The sequence below is a fragment of the Mustela nivalis genome (genome assembly GCF_964662115.1).
Source record: "Mustela nivalis genome assembly, chromosome: 17".
NCBI lineage: Eukaryota > Metazoa > Chordata > Mammalia > Carnivora > Mustelidae > Mustela > Mustela nivalis.
The window spans coordinates 32,624,450-32,646,434 of record NC_139036.1 but is presented as its reverse complement, the minus strand read 5'-3'; the positions used below and the strand labels follow the sequence as shown (position 1 = coordinate 32,646,434).

General features: G+C 38.9%; 1 long non-coding RNA gene across 2 annotated transcripts in view; it reads left to right on the top strand.

The window, feature by feature from the left end:
• The window catches only part of LOC309851879, a 78,789-nt gene that overhangs the window by 447 nt on the left and 56,357 nt on the right, over window positions 1-21,985 (top strand). The gene's annotated exons all lie outside the window — the stretch shown is intronic.

Here is a 21,985-nt window from a genome sequence, read left to right as displayed (position 1 = left end):
TCCCAGGGACAGCTGTTGCCTCCTCTCTCTCTTTCTCTTTTTTAAAGTTTTTTTTTTTTTTTTTTTTTTTTTTTTTAATTTATCTGACAGATCACAAATAGTCAGAGAGGCAGGCAGAAGAGAGGGGAAAGCAGGTTCCCTGCTGAGCAGAGAGCCCGGTATGGGGCTTGATCCCAGGATGGTGAGACCATGACCTGAGCGGAAGGCAGAGGCTTAACCCACTGAGCCACCCAGGCGCCCCAGCTGTTTACCTTCTTGTTGGTCTTATTTTGTGTCTTGAGAACTTGGCTTGGCAGCAGTCACCTTGGGGACCCGGATGATATGGCTGTACAGAAATGTGGGTGGTTCTCCGTTTGTGGCTGCGATCCTACTGACGGTTTCCAGCTCTCAGGGCAGTGGTCTTTCTTTTGAGAGTGGCTGTGAATCTTGGAGGGTAGTATCTTTGCCTCTTGTGCCTATGGGGTTGTTCTTCTGCTGGGAGTATTTACTGCCTGTCCAAGACTGAAACTTGACAAGGTCTTCGAAAGGATTCCTTTTTTACTTATCTTCCTTTTTAAGTAGTTCTGTGGTCAAACATTGGCCAGACTGGAAGCTGGTATTCAGAGCGGGACAGGAAATGTGTTTAGGCCTTCTCCCTAAGGTAAATGAAACTATGGACCCAAAAAGAAAGAATAACATTCTGGAGCCTTTGTATAAGGACTTACTAGAACATTCCAAAGACACATAGCTCTGAATCTAGAACATAGGAATCTTTCGGTTTTCACCTTAATGGAAAGTCTTCTCCCTGAAACAAAGATGCAGGCTGAGGGTAGTAACGTTGGATGGGTGGAGCAGTCTCTGTATCATTCAGGTTGCAACTCAGTTCTTTGAGGCATTGAAAGCAGTTGTACTTATCTTACAAATCGAGTCTTTATAAGAACAGAAATGTGGTTTCGAAAACAAATTCAAAGTCCGCTTGTCTTTTTCACCAGTCCCTAAACCTCCAGTATTCATCCCAAAAGGCATGCAGATATTATAAAAGATCTGGACTTAAGGAACAAAAATTATTCTGGAGGGAGCTTGCATTTTCCTTTGTGCCTATTGTGATATAAGTATTTTAGGTAGTTTTTTCCAGGAGCCAAGACAGTTTTTATCAAAAGAGGAAAAAAAGAAAAGGCTATTTTGAAAACTAGTTATATGAAAAGTCTTAAGTCTGTTTCACAAACATTAATAACAAGCTATCTGAGCAGGTAAGCTTATTCCATCTGCTGGAAACACAGTTTGGATCCAGCGGTCCTATTATAAGCTCCTGTCCTTTCATAAACTTTTGTGTTTCATACCTGTCTCATGGCTAAAATTTTAAATAAAATGAAAGCTGTAAGATCTTTTCAAACTATTTGTATATGTATGTATAGTTATGTATGTATGCTACAGATACATTGTTTTTTTTTTTTTTTTTGTATCTCTGACTGGTATCACCAAAATTAGCATTTTAAAAAAAGTTTTTATTTAAATCCACTTAACTTGCAGTGTAATACTAGTTTCAGGCATACCTTATAGTGATTCAGGACTTGCACACATCACCCTCATCACAACAGGTGTACTCCTTAATGCCCATCTCCTATCTTCCCCATCTCCTCACCTCCCTCCTCTCTGGTAACCATGGGTGTGTTCTCCATAGCTGAGTCTGTTTCTTGGTTTGCTTCTCTCTACCCCACCCCTTTGCTCATTTGTTTTGTTTCTTAAATTCCACTTATGAGTGAAATCATATGGTGTTTATCTTTCTCTGACTTATTTTTCTTAGCATAACACTCTGTAGCCCTATTGATGTCATTGCAAATGGGAAAATTTCATTCGTTTTTATGGCCGAGTGATAGTCCATTATATATATATACCACATTCTCTTTATGCATTCATCAGTCAGTGGACACTTGGGCTACTTCCATAATTTGGCTATTGTAGATAATGCTGCTATAATCCCTAGGTGAATGTATCCCTTTGGGTAAATACCTAGTAGTGTAATTGCTGGATTGTAGGGTAGTTCTATGTTTAACCTGAAAAAATTAATTTGTAAAGAGTTCTACTTAATTGGCTTAAAGACAGATAAGCATTACATAAGTACACTCTCAGAAATACAGAAACTAACCCAAATAATTTGCGAGTTCACATGATCTATGACAGTCCTCAGGAAATAAAAGCTAGTTTAAGTTTATTGGTTTAGTTAAAACAGGAATATCTTTAGAGTTATCAGTATTAAATATAATACTTTTATTCTATTTCAGCTTACTAAGAAAAAATTTATGCTTAATCCTGTGTTCCACCTAAGAGTCAAATACACTCATGTTAAATTCACATCAAATTCTGTCACAGAGTTTGTTAGCAAGAAGGGTAACTTTAGATGGCTAGCTATTTCATGTCTCCTGAAATTTTCATGAATAATCTAAAAGTAATTATTATGAACAAGTAAATAAAGTAGATTTGAGTAAGCCAAAAGTTTATAAGTGACCTTTATAAATAAATGACTTTACAGTAACTGTATTTTATGATAGGTCTACTTAAAATTAGTTTCCAGAATTTTGTTGGGACCACTCAGCCTACATAATCATGTGAGCCAATTTCTTATGATAAATCTTGCATTTGGACAGAAATTTGACAAAACTTAGGATTTTCTTCACAGACAAAAGCCAAAGCTGGAGCGGCAAAGCAGAGGCTGGAGAGTGAGAAACAGATAGACATGGGCAATTGGGCATAGTAGCTAATAACAGCTAACATTTATTGACCACTTAGGAAATGTCAGGCACAGGCTTAGCACTTTGCATACATTAGATCATTTCACCTTTGTTCATGTATAAAGACTCTGAGAGAGAATGGAACCTTGTCTTGTTCCAAACTATATTCTTAATATACAGAACACCAAAAATACTCAGAATGTCTGCTAAAGGAATGAATGAATCCGTGGTGCAGCAACCCTAAAGCCCCATGATCTCAGTTTGACCACTATGCCAGAAAGAAGGGCACCCCCAAAAATTTATGCTTAATCCTGTGTTCCACCTAATTCTTACCGGCCTTTGAGAACAAATGAATTTTTAGAATTTTTTTAAAGCTGGAATCATTTTGTCTTTCGGGGATTTTTTTTTTTTTTTTTTTTTTTGCTTTATTACTTAAAATTACAAAAAAAAAATCCTTTTTTTCCTACCCATTTGGATTCAACACCCTTGAAGGACTTATACTGACTATCTTAAAGTCCTCACACTGGAAAGCTTTTATTGAACTGGGGGAGGGGGAGATGCAGGAGGCAAAGCAGGAGAAGAGAAGAGCTCTTCATTTGCAGGCGAGAATGCTGAATGTTCAGAAAACCTGTATTCCCCCAGGGACAGATATGGAGGCTGGTGGGGGAGGGGGCAGCACACAAGTCCATTTTCTCCTATCTATTTTACCTGATTTCTCTAGTGGTTCATAAACTGAGAAAAAAACCAGTAGATACCAAGCAGGACAAAAACAGTACTTAGAGCTCAGCAAAGGACATACAGCATCTTTTGTTTTCTGTCAGCTTACCAGGGGCTGGATCTGTTTTTAAGTGGTCATGGATTCTGCGTACCAGTGAATGTGGTGTTTCATTTTTCAAGGGAAAGTGAATAGTAGTTCTCATCAGGAACCTGTGTTTCAGGCCTGGTACTGAATCATTACTGGACTGCTGAAAGCTTCCAAGTAGAAGTTCACCCTCCACTATACCGCTTGGCTCACATTCCCATTTCAGCTACTTTGAGCTTTTGTAAACAGCATTTGTTTTCCATTAAAAGCTAGGAAATGTGACTGTGTGGCAGTGGTGCAAGGTCCCTGGAGAGGGCCTGCCAGGGAGGCCATTTCCTCACATCTCCTTTCAGCTTGTAGCTCGCCGTTGAGGTTGGTTAATCACTGAAGCTCCATGTCTTCCCATCCTATTCTGTTCCCCTAACTTATAAAACAGCCAGAGACCTGCTTGAGGACTGGCGGATCAACCAGATGTTTCCTGAGCACAGACAGTGTGCATTTCCCCTTGCACATCATCTTGTGGTAGGGAAGGGCTGGCAGGGCGCTCACCCTGGCTGACATCATTGGGCGAGGTAGCCTGGGGAAGAATTTCAAAGCAGAGCAGCTTGGCCAGGGAAGAGCTCAGCTGGCAGCTCTGTGCTGGAGTAATTGACCCAGATGACTAGGGAGAAGGTATCAGCAATTTAAGCGTGTTTGTTCTCTGGGAGGAAGTAGACCCTCCATTCCCTGAACATTCATGGGCTGGGTGGACTTACCCAGTGGCTCCACATACGCAGTCAGGATCGCTTGTATTACTCCTCATCCTAGTGTTCCCTGACGTTTGCTTGAGGTTGCAGTGGGACACGCTCAGTTGATTGCAGTAAATAATCACAAAATAATCATTAATAATGATAATAAACTAATGACTCCTTGTTCCCCAAATGTAGCAAAGGGGAGCTCACATGACAGAAAGTCTGGTTTTGAATCATCTCTTTATAGAGCACCAGTTTGTCAGATTCAGTATGGTAGGAACCAATAAAATAATTTTTTAATATAGAGACCAACTGTGGACATGGAATTGCCAGCTTCCTCTCAGAAAGGTCATTATAAGTAAATCAAACCAAACAAATAAGTGAATAGAATGTGCCATTTACTATCACCACAATTTCATAAAGGAAAGGTTAGTTTAATCTCTTCTGCTCAGATCTCTCCAGGGAATTTTCTTCACCACTCATAATCAAATCCAAGCTGCCAAGACCTCAACAGTTCCATGTGACCTAGGATCTGGCCCCTGCCTGCCTTTTGAGCTCTATCTCCTTTTCTTACTTGTCTCCAACCTTCTCTCTATACCTCAACTTCGCCTTGCTTTTTGCATTGCTGTTCCCAACATCTGGAATGCTATTTCCCCAGATCTGTATACAGTGCTCTGCCCATGGTAGGCAGCTTTCTGACATGGTTTCCAGTGTTCCCTACCTCCTGGTAGTTACACCTTTGTGTAACTGCCCTGCCCTGTAAGTGAGCTGAACTTTAATGACTTGCTTCTAAAGAATGGAATGGAATGGAATAGGCTTTGTCAAGAGTAGCTACTGTGATGTGATGTCATATAGGCCTCAGGTTATCAAAAACTGTGCCTTCATTCTTGCTTACACTCTCTGGCTCTTCTTGGTACTTGTTCCAGTGAAGCAAGTTGCCATTGGTGAGTTGCCCTATGGAGAGGCTGGTATAACAAAGAGCTGAAGGTGGGCTCTTGACCAACAGTCAGTCAGAACTGAGACACTCATTCCAACAGCCTGGGAGGAGGAACTGAATCCTTCCAGCAACCTTCTGAGTGAGATTGGAAGCTGATCCTTCCCTGTCAGATTTTGTAATGACTGCAGTCCAAGAGGACATCTTGATGGCAGCCTAGCAGGAGCTGCAGAACCAGGGACACAGATCAGCTAACCCATGCCCTGGTGCAGACACTCTGAAATATAAGATAGTAAAGGTTTTGTTTTAAACCAGTAAGTTCTGGGGTAATTTGTTACATGCAACAAATAACTAATATACTGCCTCACTTTAGGTAGGCCTCTGCTCAGATGTCTTCTTCTCTGAAGAAGTCTAAGCTAGAAAAAGAAAATGAACAACACAAAATTAATCATGTATTGTTCCCTGTAGTCTTACCCGTCTGTATTTTTGTTCATGACAGTTATGACCACTCACATTTATATGACACATTTATTTATTAGCTGGCTTTTTTACTAGAGTGAAAACTCAGTACCCACTAGGTCTGAATATCGAACACTTATTCATGTCTGAAGAAGATGGACATGTATTTGCCCTGGTAGTGCTTAAGTTTATTCAACAAATACTTACTGTAGGCTATTGTATGTCAGACCCAGTGATTATAGATTATTTATTCCTGTTCCCTGAGATCTGGGCCAGTTAATTTTAGTCTCTTGGCTGGCCATTTTTCTTTTAAAGCTAAGTTGCTCTGTTTTGATAGCTTATCTTCGTGTGCCTTTAATTAAGCATTTGATAAAAATGCCATATAGGATGGAATCAAGGCTAGAGCTATGTGTGCTTTATTGAAGTTCATTGTTGAATGAACATTGTTTTCGAGAAGTTCTTATTTCACACTGTGCTGAAGTCTAACTTCCTGCTGCTTTCATCTAGTGGCCTTACTTAGCTTTACTCCAGAAATAATAAAGACCATATCTAGTCTTTTTCCAGAAGCACTGTTCTAATTGCCCTATTAATTCTCCTTCTTCAGGTTTAAGTTTTTATTTGTTGAATTTATTGTCTCCTTTCATGCTCGAAACTTTTCTTAGCTATTTGGTGTTTCTTCATTTTGTACTCATCTTTGTAGTTGAGATTGCAAGTTCATCTTTCTGCTTGCTGGAGAGGCAGTGTGTAAGCTGTAGCTGTAACCCTTTTCGCACCCAGTTTCCAGTGGGCATGGCAGGACCTCTGGTGCCATCACAGGGTTTCTTGGAGCAGCAGCGCCTAGGAGCTACCATATTCATCTGTCTCAAGCTCCCACATTCATCATTGGAATCTGGAGACAGATTCCTCTGTTTCTGGGGTGTTAGAGTGTAGAGGATGGGTGATAGATGTTGGTTAACCTGCCTGGCTGCTCTCCTCCTCTTGTGGGAGATACCAGAGGTAGCCTACCACTGAACTTGGGTTATCTTGTTGTGTCCCTATCCTTAACAAGTGCTTTCTTCCCATGAGTCCTGACCTCTAGCTTTCTTGGCAATTTTATCTCATCTATTTTCTCTTTGTTTTTGGACCATGAAGTATAATAGTTCTTATGTTTCAACCCCTATGTTTGAATCCCAATGTATGTATTTATATGTGTATATTTTATGTATTTAAAAAATATAAAGTATGACTATGTGTATATTTTATATCCATAAATGTGTGAGTATATGTAGTCAGCTTATGTGCCATCTGAGACCATTATCTCTACTTCCTTTTTTTTTTTTTAAAGATTTTATTTATTTATTTGACAGAGACCACAAGTAGGCAGAGACAGGCAGAGAGAGAGGGGAGAAAGCAGGCTCCCCATTGAGCAGAGAGCCCGATGTGGGGCCCGATCCCAGGGTCCTGGGATCATGACCTGAGCCGAAGGCAGAGGCTTTAACCCACTGAGCCACCCAGGGGCCCCTCTACTTCCCTTTTTATTGGCCCCAGATAACTTAAAGTTCATTATCATATTCTCCCTTGTTTTCTCCTCCTCAGTCTAAACATCCCAAGGTCCTCCCCCTCCCCAGCTTTTTGGGGAAGTCATATATATCAGCATACACATTTAAGGTGTATAGCATCATGGCTTTGTTTTCATAGATTGCAAAAAGACCACCACAACAGGCTCAGCCAATATCCATCATCCTATGTAGACACAATAAGAACAATAGAACCCCTAGAATCCACTCCTTCAACAACCTATGTAACACATAGCAGTGTTAACTGTGAACACCGTGCTGTACCTTATTATATCCCTAGTTCCTTTAATGATGCTAACTAAGATAATTTTCTGACCCCTTCTCACCAAAACCACCTCCTCTCTTCCTGTAGACATGTTAGTTTACTGAATAACACTATTATGGATCCCTGTGTTGAGAGGAATACTCAGAGTACAGTGGGACTATTCCTTCTTATAATCTATGCTCCCCACACCCCTTGCTCACTCATACTGTCCAAGTGTGGCAGACCTTTTTATGCTACATATTTATACTACTATCTCATAATAATCAATTCCCTTTCCACCCTCCTTCCAAATTTTAATAGATAAATTCTGTCAAGCAACACTTGCCCCATCCTCTGCTTGTGTAATGATCCTTTGCTGAAATGAAAGACTTCACACTAAGGTCTGAGGCATTCTACCATGTTCGTTTTAACCTCCACATCCTGGTGCAGTGTATGCTGGTAGAAAAACGAGCTTCAGCTTATTTTTGCCTTTAACAAACTGATACTCCTCTGATATGTTGATTTCCAGTGAATTGTGGCTCCTTCCAGTTATAGAAAATTTTCTCCTCTATTATTCATTTATCAGAGAATATACTATAGGAGCTTCTTGAGCTGAAACCCATATTTACTCTCTGGAATTATGTTATCCGTCCATTTATAAAGTTTTGTCAAGGGCCAACTCTGTGCCAAGAGCCAAGCTGAGCATTGGTTATACAGAGATAAACAAACATAGTTCTTGACCTCATGGAACTTATGGTATAGTATTTACATTTTTATAATCATTTATAGACTTACTATTATAATTGCTAGCGATTACATAGTCAGAATTTTACTTTTTTTAAAAAAGAGCAATCTTGATGAAGCAAAAATGGCACAGTGTTTGTTAATTGTACAGTCTATGTGGTAGGTTGATGGGTGTTCACTATACAGTTGTTTAACTTTTCTGTATGTTTGGAAATCTTCATAAGAAAATGTTGGGAGAAAACTTGCCTATCCTTTACAAGCTATATTTCTTTTAGAGTCTTCAGCCATGCAATTGTACATATCCCTTTTTAAAATTGTTTATATTGCTTTACTTTTTATGTAATTCAGGTTACTGCAGCCTCTTTCCCCTGTGTTCTTGGGAGAAATTGGCATGTAACAGAAAGAACACTTGCATTGGTGATGGACTAGGTAGGACTCATACTGACTTTGGCATCTACTGGCTTTGTGTCCTGGCAAGTCACTAAATGTCTTTGAGCCTTGATTCTTCTCATCCCTGAAATGGGGGTAATCATATTCATACCTCAAGTTGTTGTGAAAACTAAATAAAATTATATACATAACCAGGCATATTTAAAATGCATCCTGCTCCATCCACTTCTACCACTCCTTCCACTTATCTATCTTGCAGATGCCATCCTTCCTTACAAATCTGAATTAAGTGGGTAATACACATTCATCCTTTTTTCTTCCTTTACCCTTTGGAAAATAAAATTCCTAGAAACTCAAATCCATAATATATTACTGGATGCTTTGGGTTAGCAAATATGGGATCAGAAGATATGAATTTATACATCACCTTAAAGTTTCCTTTTTGTTCAGCTATGGGATTGATGTTAAGGAAGTGCCATTCATATCCTGACCAGGTGCTCTGAAATTGCTGCTGTGTTATAGATGCTTTGTTGTCAATTCTTGTCTTGATTTAGTCTGTTTATGCTGCTGCCTGTGTGTCTAGATTGCTCTCTCTGCAGTATCTTCCCCGATCTAGCCTGAGAAAGCCCCATACTTCTTTGAGAACTAGTCCGGTGTCTTTAACTCTTGATGTTTTCACTGTATCCTATCATATCTCAAGTTATCTTAAAGAGCTTACTACTAGCCATCATGTCGCCAGAGAATACTCTTCCATCTTTGAGTTCCCTTTGTATATGACTGGCAGCACCCAGTAGGCACTTGCTAGAGATGATTCAGGATGCTTGCATGGATGACTAGAACTCATTATCCCTGGGCCTCAGTTTATTTCCACAAAACCAAGAGAGATAGCCAGGTGACTTCAGAAGCCTATTTGAGCCCTGAAATCTTTGATTTCTTGTTTTTATATCACATTATTCACATACAGTATACCTTTTTAAAATTTCAGTTATTTGTATTAATGCCAGAGCTTTCTATATAGTCAGAAGCTTCTTGATTTGGAGGTTTATACATCCCCTCTCTCTGACTTTTTACCATTAATTACACTGAGGGTATGCTGAGTTGATATATCTAACCAGTCCCTGACATATCTCCCATTCCAAATACACAAACATGGATCTCCCCATCTTCACCCTTCCATCCCCTTCAGCTCCCAGATTACCCAGTTTAGAATATTCCTTCAGTCCCGTGACCTAGCTCTGAAGGTTGAGTGGATTTATGTCTCCTGGAGGAGCCTGTTGGGTTTCTGGATTAGTACTAAGATGATGCTGGTTCTTTTGAGTCTTTATCTTCCAAGAACTGTGGAGTTAGTTGCTTGGAAGATGTTTAAATTCTGAATTCTAAGATATTGTAAGTCCTCTCTGATGATTCTGGAGAGAGCAGCATGCAGGGAAGACAAAGGAGGCATGTCAGGGAGATGTCAGATCACATCTCCTTTGTGTCCTCTCTCCTCACCTTTTAAGTGCCAGCATGCTGGACATATTTCATGTTCTCACTTGTCTGCTCTCTCTACTGTACACACCCTTTTAATCCTCTCCACCCGCTCTGACTGCTAAAGTTTATTCATCCTCCAGATCTGTTAAGATACTACTTCCTACAGAGTTTCTCAAATCACCTATCATAACACTTACTACTGCACTGTTGGTGACTGATTATTTTTGTGATTTCTTTACTTAACTAAATTTAGTGAGGGAGGAGATATAGTCTTTCTTGTTCACTGTTGTATCTCTGGAACTTAGCACAGTGCTTGATACACAGTAGTTTCTCATTCTTTACGCTTTTAGTGAATTAATGAATATAGTGGTCCCTGTTCTTATGGGAATTGACATAAGATGCACAAAATAAGCACACAATGTCTGTCATTTTATATTAATAAAAATATGCAACACATGGTATATTAATGCCTCTTATTTTGCAACTCCTAAGGATCCTGTGGACATAATACTGTTTCTCTCATTTTACAGAAAGAAATATTTATGCTTATGGTAGTTACACTACCACTAGAAAGTAGCACAATTGGATTGAACTTTTGGTATCAAATTAAATGCTCTCTCCATAATGCTGCAACAGTGTGCAGCAAATGTTATAAAATTGGTACAAATTCTGTGTTGCAGAAATGGGAGAATTCACTCCTAGATAAGATGTTATTTGAGTTTGGATTTGAAGGACAAGTAAGATTTTTTTTTTTTTTTTAATTATGTTGTTACCAAAACCAAACCAAGCAACAGCCTGCATGCAGTTTAATGAATTCAGTCAATACAGATGTATTTAATGTAAAAGTGAAAATTCTGCCTTTCTTATTGTAATTATATTCCCAAGGCATAGCCATCGTAAACTCTGTGTATATATACACTATGGTGGTTTTATTTGCTTAAAAGAAATCACACTGTAAATACTGTTATGCATCCTCCCTTTCTTTTCTTTTTCTCTTTTTCTTTCTTTCTTTTTTTTTTTAAACTTTTTATTTATTTATTTTTTTACTTCAGTAAAAACCTGGACAACCTGGTATTTGGTACATTTCTTTTCACTTGCTGCATTTGTAACTGCTGCATTTCATTCTTTTGTTAGGAATGTTTCATAGTTTGTTTAACCAATCTCCTACTGTGGGCATTGACTTAGATGGTTTTCCATATTCTCCTCTTAAAGATTTTTTGGCCATCAGTTACTTAGAATAGGATCTCTTGTTTTGTGGGTTATACGCAGTTTACATTGTGAATGAAGATGACGACAATGCATAGAATGTGCAAATGCTAGAATTGGAGAGCAAAAAACATTCAGGATGGGGAAAGTCACATAAATAAAGGTACCAGAAAACATAAGTGACATTCCTTTATTGTACCTGAGATGTTTCAGCATTTTGACTCTCTGTGTGAGCTCTGATGACAAATTCCAACTCCTGCCAAGAGATCAGAAGCTATTTGTCAGTTTACTGTCTTTTTATCCTCCCTCCTGTCCCTTCAATGATGAAGTCCCTAGAGGTTAAACACTGTCATTATTAATCTTACCACAAGAATCCCTGAAAACCAATGTTTGCTGCCCTTTGGTTCTTTACTTTAATGACTCCTCACCACACACAGACCCCTTATTGTGCTATTCACAACTTTCCAGATGAAACTAAGGACTTGATTCAACTGTAGTCAAAGAACACGAATTCTTCACAATTCCACACATGTACGTGCACTAACGTTCCTCTTTCCACCAGTGACTAAAACTTAAAATTGAATGAACTTGACATGAGATTTTTCTAAGGAGTTTTCCCCTCACAATCAGTTTTATTAAAGGCACAAATGTGCAATCGCATTTAATGGTGTTTATTTTAAAACACACTATGTTTACCCTTGAAAACCTATTATGCATCTCTCACCTTACAGTGAACAAAAGGGCATTGTAACTTCATGTAGTCCGACTGCTTGCTTAAATTTAGGTCTGCACTCAAATGAGAAAAATACTTGAGTATCAGTCATCTTGGAATCCAAGGGACTTATTCATAGAGCATGTGGGGCTCTATTCATAAATGATTTATGTCTTTGCATAAAGGGGAGTGGGGGTTGTGTGTGTTGCTCGGAGAACCATCGACTGCCTCTCCTGAGTAATTTATACAAGATCAATATTTATCAAAGTGAGCCAAAAATTGTGCCATAACTCTCTGAGAGCCAAATACTTCGTTTACAGTTCCTTCAACCATGGAAGGGAGCATGACAGATTAAAATGTTTGCATAAAAGCTACTTAAAGTGGTTCTCACTTGGTTGCTGTTGCTTTAGATACAGTGTGATGCTTTGACAGAAATTACAGATTTCTGTCATAGGTGTTGCTCAATGACTAACACATAGTAGATGTTTTTAAAAATCTATTTGTTAAATTAATGACTAAAGGAAAATAGGCAAACATTCCAAAAAGAAAGGAAGGTTGCTCACTGTGTGTATTCTTTTAACATCTATTAAGCACCTGCTAAGCCTTATGCATTGAGAGAGGACACAGTTATTACCTGGAATGATCTCTCAGAGATAAACACACACACACACACACACACACACACACACAATTAAAAGCATATTGATAAAAAGTGCTATTTACTCTATTAAAAATTTTAAAAAAGCATTTTGGAGATCCAAAGGAAGAAGCAATTAATTCTGCCCAGAGAGGTGTGGGAAAGGATAAGAGTAAGTAGGAGTTAAACAGTGGATAGTAAATGGGGGAGGGAATTTTAGGAAGAAGTAATGACATAAACAAAGAAAACAGGAGAGACCTTCAGAATGCAGGAATGGGGTAGATGTGTTGGCATGAAAGATTCCCATCATGTCAATAATGGGAAATAAGTATGAAATTTTCCATTAGAACTGGATTGAAAAGGCCTTATATACTCAACTGTTGAGCTATTACTTTATTTTGTAAGTAAAGGGAGATTTCCACAGATTATTAAACATAGTAGTGACATAATCATATTTCCCTTATCAGTATATCTCTGGTGGCACAATTTATACTATCTGTATACCATCTGGTAGAGAAGGATAGAGAGGAGATGACAAATGGGTTTCAATTTGCTTGTCAAATCTATGAAATTTATATGCATCTATAGGAAAACAAAGTATATCAGAACATGTGAAAAATAGCTATGAGGGGGACAGTGATTTTCATGGTGGCCGTCTCTTCCTGGTTTTCAGAATTTTTTTTTTCATGCAGGAGTTAGGCCATATTGAAGTCTACAAAAATGAGGTCTGAACAACAGTGTAATCCTAAAGTGACAAAATACATGCTGATGGGTTACAATGATTTTTTTTTTTTTTTTTTAGCGTCACCACCATGACTGCAACCTAGAAACCACCAAGTTTAACAGCAGCTGTTAATTGTTCATTAATACTTGAACTCTCAGAAGTGTTTGTAAAACTAATACAACTTGTGGATTTCTCCTGGCAGGAACCTAGTCATCAACATTCTGGGTGTCTTAGCTTCTATTCCTTTCCCACATGGGGCTTGGTTAAGACTGATGTATCAGAGCCATATGTACAGTTTTGGTGGAAGATGGATTGTCGTCTTCCCCTTCTGTCTCCTCTGGCCATAGAAGAATCCTTGGATCCTTACTGTTTTTCTCCCTAGTCATACATTTAAGAATATCCCGTTTTTATAAGACAATAAATCTCTGACTAATATCCCTTCCTTTTTGATGGAATACCCTATAGGAAATTTGACTGAACTTGTTAAAGCTTCCACATGAAGCCAACAATTAACTGAGTGATAAATACATGGCTGACCTTCATACATGCAAATATCATAGCTTGGAGAGATCGGTGAAATGTTTTTGCTTTTTCTTTCTTTCTTTCTTTTTATTGTTATGCTCAATTAAATCTTTCAGTATTGTCAAGAGTTTAAACTGTGGCTATGACTAGAATCAAGATAGTTGTGAAGTACGCAACAGTTACTTTGTATTTAATTTATTATATTTGAAAATTATAATTTTCAGTTCCCTTAGATTTAAAATAAATTCCAACACTTTTAAATTGCTTTTAGTTTGTTTTTGGGACAAGGCATTTTTATAGCTGTTATCTTATATCCTCCTAAAATACTAAGAGTAAATAAAGTATTAGTGACAATGATAATTCTAGTATTAGTAAGAGTAATGGTTTTGATGATGATGATGGTAACTACAATTTGTTAGAATTTCCTATGTTCTAATATGAGATAGAGAACTAAAAATCTAGATTGCGAAGTGATTTGTCTATGGTTACACAGAAAGTTAAGTATTAGAACACATTTTGGAATTTAAGTCTTTTGGTCCAAGCTCTTTCACCCATGTACTGCCATATCTCATATATAAAATGCCCTTCTTACTCCTTCGTTGATGCCTCTCACCTGTATCATAACTTGGACTAACCTCACATTCTCTGAGAAGCATTCCCTGCCACTTATCAGCCATGTGGCTTTAAGCAAATTATTAATGTGAGTTAAATCATTAAAAAGAAGGTAACAATATGTGGCTCAGACATTGTTACAGAAATCAAGTGGTTTAACCTAGAGGTCTAGAATAGTCTGGCAGAAATAGGTACTCAATAGATTGTGGTTCGTTTTTCTGCACTGGCCACTAGACTCCTTATGCCCTATCCTAATTATGAGGAATACAAGGGACAGTTAGAGAGTCATGTTAACCCAAAGCTCACAGAGTGTGTATCAGCACATTATTCCAGATCACTGATGTTAGCCAGCAAATTGAGATCTTTCGTATGTTCAAAGCTCTCATCAGCATTGCACTGGACCTTAATCCTGCTACCACTAATGGGGAATAAAATGTTCTAAAGGAAGATGTCTGAAGTGGAGGGAAAAACATGGTAGGTCAGTCTTAGAAAGAGCCAAAGCTTACACTTTGTCAGAGAGAACAAAGGAGCGTACGCTTTTCCTTGGCACACTTAATGTATAGTTTCTATACATTTTATTCAGCTAAAAATAATGAAGTTCAGCCAGTCCAGTATGCGGCAACTGCTCCAACATATTTCCCTTCAGTACCTGATGAGTGGCAGTGTCTAAGAAACATCTAGGCAATACAAAATGAGCAGAAACCCAGCCAGCACTGAATGCTGCATCATCAATCTCCTCTAACCTTGGGTCAAAAAAAAATGACAAAATAATATTCTACCCTTTTTCTTCTCTGTCTCTAAATAAGAAAAGAGAATTCTGACATACAAAACATAACATTAGAATTCTTCTCTTTTAGTCCTCAAAACAGTGGCTGTCTTTTTCATGTTTTCCTCCTCCTCCCGTAAACATCTTTTTTCTCTTACTTTAAACGAACAAAACAAAACTTTTTATAAATTGAGATTGAGTTCAGTCTTATTTTTCCTTCATTTGAAAAGGTTCTGTAGCTATGATTTTTTATCTGTTATCTCTTGGCACTGTGATTCTCCTTAGGGTAATCAAGACTAGTCTCATAATCTCTGTTTTGTAGATGTGAAAGGAAGTTTAGAAAATTGTATAATATACCCAGATGTCTTAGCTAGCAGGCCTTGGAGCCAGAGCTAGAACCTAAAACTTCTGACTTCATGTTTTTCAAAATCAGAACCTCAGAGTAGTTTTGGTTTTGCTTTTATTGTTGTTGTTGTTGTGTGTGTGTGTGTGTGTGTGTGTGTGTGTGTGTGTGTGTGTGTTTTCTCTACATATATAGCAAGTGCAGAATTTAGCTTTCTAATAACATAAAAACAAAAAATAATGAAGCTGTTACTACCTAGAAATTTATCTTCCAGCTGGCAAATAGATGACACTACCCAAAGTAGAAACCAAAGTCATTATAATTAATTGAGTGTTGGAACAACTGTACAAACCAATGGTAGAACTTACATGAGGGTCATCAGGGAAATCTCTGGGAATATATGAGAATCTATCCATCTGTGAAATCTGGAGCCCTGGTGTCACATCCTCTGTCAGAAGTGGGTGTGGGGTTGTAGAGGGTAGGGAAGGGTGGAGGTCTGTGCTGAATGGTCTATGTTTCTAGGAAGTTCCTTCATTGAGTATGACTTTAATAAGCTTTTATTACCTTCTGCTGCCTTGATTGCCAGAGTGAATTATTCTACTTATTCATTGTCCTTAAAACATGACAGGGTCTATGACAGCTTACCCACAAACTACTCATTAGAGGGGCTCCCTGTAGATATAGTATTTGGAAACAGGATTCCAGAGACATGGATTCCCCTGCAGGAGTGATTCCCAAGAGTGTCCTAGAGGAAACCATAGTCAGGAGGGAAATCAGAGTCAAAAACTTAATGACCAAACCATGTTTTGCCCTAATGGTCAACATCAGGTTAAAACAGTAGCTAGGCCATCCATGCCAGTTAGTGGAAGAGAGGTCAGGAGATTGAAAGCAAGGGTTGATGCATGAAGCAGTGAAATCAAAAAATTTTAGCAAATTCTGAAAATTGTGGATCTTTCTTTTTTGTGGGTGGAGTTAAAACCAAGCTGCCAGAGTTCTTTGAAGACATCAGGGAAGGCTGGATGGTTTTTATGAAGCAGTTTACCCTTCATATAATGCTCTTATCCTCCTGTCCATGACTTTGGTTCCTAAATTTCCTCTAGGGCTCAGCTCTAAGATTTTCTCCAGCATAGAATTATTCCCAGCCACCCAGACAATAGGGATCTTGTTCAGTTTTTCATGTATTCAGACAGATCTGTTTTATCATTTCATTTGTCATATATGAAGGTTTTTCTCCCAAAAGAATATAAGAGGTGAGAATTTGATGCCTTTGGAAAGTCTCAAATGCCTTAGTCCAATAATCATTATCATTATAGCAAATACATGTCTGGCACTAAAACTGTGTATGATACTCTCTTTTAAGCATTTTTCACACATCTTATTTAGACCTGACCCAACCTATGCAGTATTTCCTATTGTTATCTTATTTTACACATGAGGAAACTGTGTCTTAGAGAGTTTAAGTGATATTTCCAAAGTTACCTTGGTTGAACCACTAAGATGTTGACCTCTGAAATCTTCCCAGAACAATTCTCATAGGCACTTTTGCCTTGCTCAGCTGCCAAAGAAGTGGATGTTATGTGGAATCTGAATACAGCACCTGGCTGGAGAGGGTTGATTTTCTGATGATTCACACTTTTAAATAAAAATAATAAAACCCTTGGCTGGACAGCTTCACTTCCCCAGTCCAGCTGGGATGTGGTCACTGTGGTTCCAAAACACACTTGGGTGATATTCCAGCTTGAATAGCATAATTTGCACTTTCAGTTGTCAGAGTTCTGCACGGTGGTCTTGTGATCACACTCCTTGTCCAGTGCCTGCCAAAAGTTTGCTAATGCTTTGGCTCCCTGTCCTGCTCTTGCTGGAAGAGGCATCGAGGAGAGTGGGATGCCTTCTTTAGTTGCAAATCTAAGCTAAAAAGAAATAAGTGGGGTGAGTGACCTAAACCTAAGTCCTGATTCAACCATTATTTACTGAGCATTTAGTATGCATTGGGCATTTTCCTGTATCATTTTACATTGGATCTTCCCAGTAGCCCTGTGGGGGTGAGTATCACACTCTGAATTTTATAGATGTGGCAGGAGATTCATATGTACAAAGTAACTTGTCAAAGGTCATTACTCAGCTAGTAGAATGGAAGAGATCCATTTTCTGTAGATCTCTAGTTTCTGTGCACTTGCTGCTGCATCAAGGTATTTCTAGATCACTTTGAGGTGGATAAAGTGAAGAATGGAGGGGCAGTATAATAAAGATGATGATAGTAATAACCATCACTACTAACATTTCTTGAATTCCTCACTTTAGGGTAGGGACCATGAAAACTCTTTACAAGCACCATTTCATTTCATCCTCATGACAGCCATATGAAGCAGACACCAGTATTTCCCCATGTTACAAAGAAGGAAGATGATGCTCAAAGATGTTAAATCATTAGTCCAGACTAAAAAATGGTACCACTAAGATTTGAGCCTAGGCATTTGTCTGTCACTATAGCTTGTTATGATAGCTACACATAAACATACAACATAGGAATAGTGGGTTGGATTCTTCCCCTGCTCTGGATCTTCATAAGAAAGTATGAGATGAGCACTTAAAAAATTAGGTCAGACTGACAGCATTGCCAAAGGAATCCATTCAACTGAAGTTATAATTCTCAACTCTTACCTCCATGTTTTAGGGATGACTTAGGAAAATTGCAGACAGACTGTGAGGCAAATGATGGGAATTATTGGGATGCAACCTTACCTGGCCTGGAGTTTCAGATGCCCAAGCCAGTTAACTCTGTCAGTGAGTTCTTCACACTTCATCTTATTAGGAGTAAATTGGGGATGAGATGTGGATGCCTTGCTAAGCCTTTGGGAATCCACACCTCTGTCATTGAGCTATGAGAAGGACCTTTTGTTAAGAGTTCTCAGATATCTCTTCTGAAAGACAGTCAGTCATGTGTCCTCTGCAGCCATGAGGTTTATCACTCCTTGCATGAGGGGAGTAGGCAGCTGCAGGAAATCTGGAAGTGGCAGCTACTCCCAGAGTGATTGAGAAAAGAGTTATGCCTGGCAAGAGAGAAAGGGAAAAAGAAGAGGAATGATAGATTGAGGGTTAGTTTTATATCCAGTTATTAACACAACAAACTAAAGGAGCAGGGTTACTGTGTGTGTGTGTATGTGTATTGGTACGCTATTTCCCTTTCCTCCTCATTAAAAATGAAAGACATGGGGCGCCTGGGTGGCACAGTTGATTAAGTATCCAACTCTTGATCTCAGCTCAAGTCTTGATCTCAGTGTTCTGAGTTCAAGTCCTGCTTTGGGCTCCATGCTGGGCATGGTGCCTACTTAAAAGTAAAATAAATAAGTAGACATTTAAGCACTATTGTAACAACAACAGAAGAATATTGATATTCTACTTTAGGTTTTTATGATCCTTGCTTTTTTTCCCCCATATGTCATCAATTTTTATGTGACTAATTGTAGAAGAGAGTGTTTCTCCATTTTGGCCAATATTTCTTAAGAACATTTCTTACCAGAAGCTAACTCAATGTGTGGAGGACACAAACCGATTTTTCCTATTTTTGCTTCATTGATATCCTGAGTATTTTTATCTTCATTCTAGAATGTGAGCTTATTCATAAAGGGAAATGTAAATTTGTTTACTCTGCCATGAAGTAATGGCTCCCATTGAAAATAAAACAGCTACTATATAGGAGAAGAGGGGGGAAAGGAAAAAGAAAAGGGTCAAAATTGTTCATTAAAGTAAGTTTTTATTCTAGTTATTTTCAGGTTAGGAAAACTGAAGGTGAAGAAATGCACTAACAAGCTGACAAACAGCTCTGCACTGTGGAAACTTGGCAGTGGCCCAGTAATTGCTCTCAAGGGAGGACGGCTCTGGCGATGCCAGCAGCCATGCCAAGGCTGGGTGAGGCTGGCGGTGGGAGAGAAATGCCTTGCATACCTTTGGATCTGTTCAGTCATTGACTCAGGAAATAGGCCTGTGTCACTCAGCTGGTAGCATCATTACTTTTGAATGGGAGGCCAAGGGTTCAAGTCCCACACCAGAAACTTGGCAGCTTCCCAAAGCCAATGCCTGCGTTGTCATAGAAGGTAGATGATGGTGAGCACTGGACAAGAGAGCTCTTTCTCCTTGGTTCTTTTAGGAAAATGGAGATCAGAAGAGTGAGGGTGGCAACACATCACTTAGCTGAGTTTGACCCACAAGCTTTGAAGAACTCCTCTATGGAACTGGCAGAACCATCACCCAGTTGCAGGCCCTTTCCAAGAGGAGAGGAAAGATTGAGCTCTGTGCCAATGCTGTACCATCACTTTAACTAAACCCTCAGCTTGGTCTTTGTTCCAGCTACAATAAATGTAGAGGACAAGGGCAGCAAAAAATGGTGACAAGTCTTGATTGTCAAAGTGAGGAAGAAGCGGTCCCTGGTTAGTGAGGACATCAAACCTGGAATGCACATCCACACTCCTGTAGAAAAATCTCTGGATGAACTTTTCTTTAAGATAACTCACATACAATGTTCCTTGGCAGTTCAGTGTGACCTATGAAAGCAATTTGTCATTTAAAATACTTGAATTAGTTTAAAAGTTTAAAAAGTATCACATTTAAAAATACTTGGAATTATGTATATTAAATATACCCAATCAAATTGCTTTTTAGTAAATATTGGAAATTGGGGGAATAAACAAACAAAAAATGGTGGCAGAGAGGGGCCTGCCACTTCAGTGAAGGTGAAGGTGGTTGATGGACCTTTTTAAATAAAATAAACTTACTCCAATAAAAGATACATCATGGAGGCATGAAATATAATTTCTTCTTCTGTCTGAAGAATTTCTATGGCAGCTTATGGGGCCTGAGAGAGAGGTTTGCATCATGTGTTTGTGGAATAGTAGTTTAGCTTCCAGGTTGGCACAGGGCTTGTTCTGGTTGATCTCCTTTGTGTACAACCCTGATGCCAGAGCCCTTTGCCCGGGGAACATGGGAGGCTGCCTGAGTTTGGGGGTAGTGCTCTCCCAGTTGTCTCCCAGTAAGTTGTTGTTAGAATGGAGAGGCCTCAGTGACAGGAGCTGTCTCTCAGCCTAACAAAATCACCTTTCCCTCTTTTTCCCTTTAAATACAATACCTTGCTTATGAGCAGCTGTAAGGGAGGTACCTTTGTAAGGTACCTTTGTAAGGGAGGTGCAAATGGTCTGGATATTATTAGAATGGAAGGACAACTTATGATTCGTAGCTTACCCTAGGTCAGATTCCACAGACACAATCTTCTGTACTCCTAGTCTGTTCAGCGATACGACACAGATGCCATAAACTCAACAATTCGAAATCGATTCCTTAGAAGACTGGAGTTCTCTCACACATTGCAGAGGAACTTCACTGAGGGCCCCCAGTCTGGTATTTCTGGTGCCAGGACATCTTTTGCTGTGTTCCCATAGCTTTCATTTCTGTCCAGTTACAGAAGCTCTCTTCACCTGTAGGGCCTTCTCTCCTAACCTCTGAACCTAAACATATACCAAGAGAGGTTGCGATGGTCCCAGGAGAAAGAATATCCTCCAAAGCTGGAAGAGAGTTAAGCAGTTTTGGATCTTCCTTAACATTCTGTGGCACCTGACTTTAGTTTTCTGTGTTTTCCATCTGAATTATTAACATCTTTCCTTTTTTTGTGAAGGAAAGTTTTTTTTTTTTTTTAACAAGCTTTATTGAGGAATCATTCACATACCATACAATTTACCCATTTAAAGTAACAGTTCAGGGGTTTTTAGTCTATTTACAGATTTGGGCAACCCTTACCACAATCAATTTTAGAACATTTTTAGTACCCCCAAAAGGCATCCCACATTCTTTAAGCCAGGATTCCCCAATGCCCCATCCTCCTAGTGTTAGGAAACGAGGAATGTAGTTTTTGCTTCTTTGGGTTTGCCTATTCTGGATTACCTGAATACTTACCAGAATACCTGGTTTTAGGATCAGTATAACCCATGAAGTAGGAGACTAGGTAAGTCGTAGATGAAAAGCCTCAAATGTCATTATCCAGAGTGTGCGGATGGTCTGGGTATTATTAGAATGGAAGGACAACTTATGATTCGTAGCTTCCCCAGGTCAGATTCCACAGGCACAATCTCCTGTATTCCTAGTCTGTTCAACGATACAACACGGACGCCATAAACTCAACAATTCGAAATCGATTCCTTAGAAGACTGGAGTTCTCTCATGAGTTGGCACACCACACTGCGTGTTAACAGGCAATAACACTAAAATGCACTAAAGACCATGTAATTTATTCCCAACATGCTGTTATTCTTTCCAAAACATTAGCTTTGGAGCAGAACATTTGCTAAATGTTGTCTTTATTTCCAAAGCTTGGGGTAAAGATCGAATGCACCCAATGGCTGAGAGATAATTGGCCACTTTACAGTTTCAACCTCAAA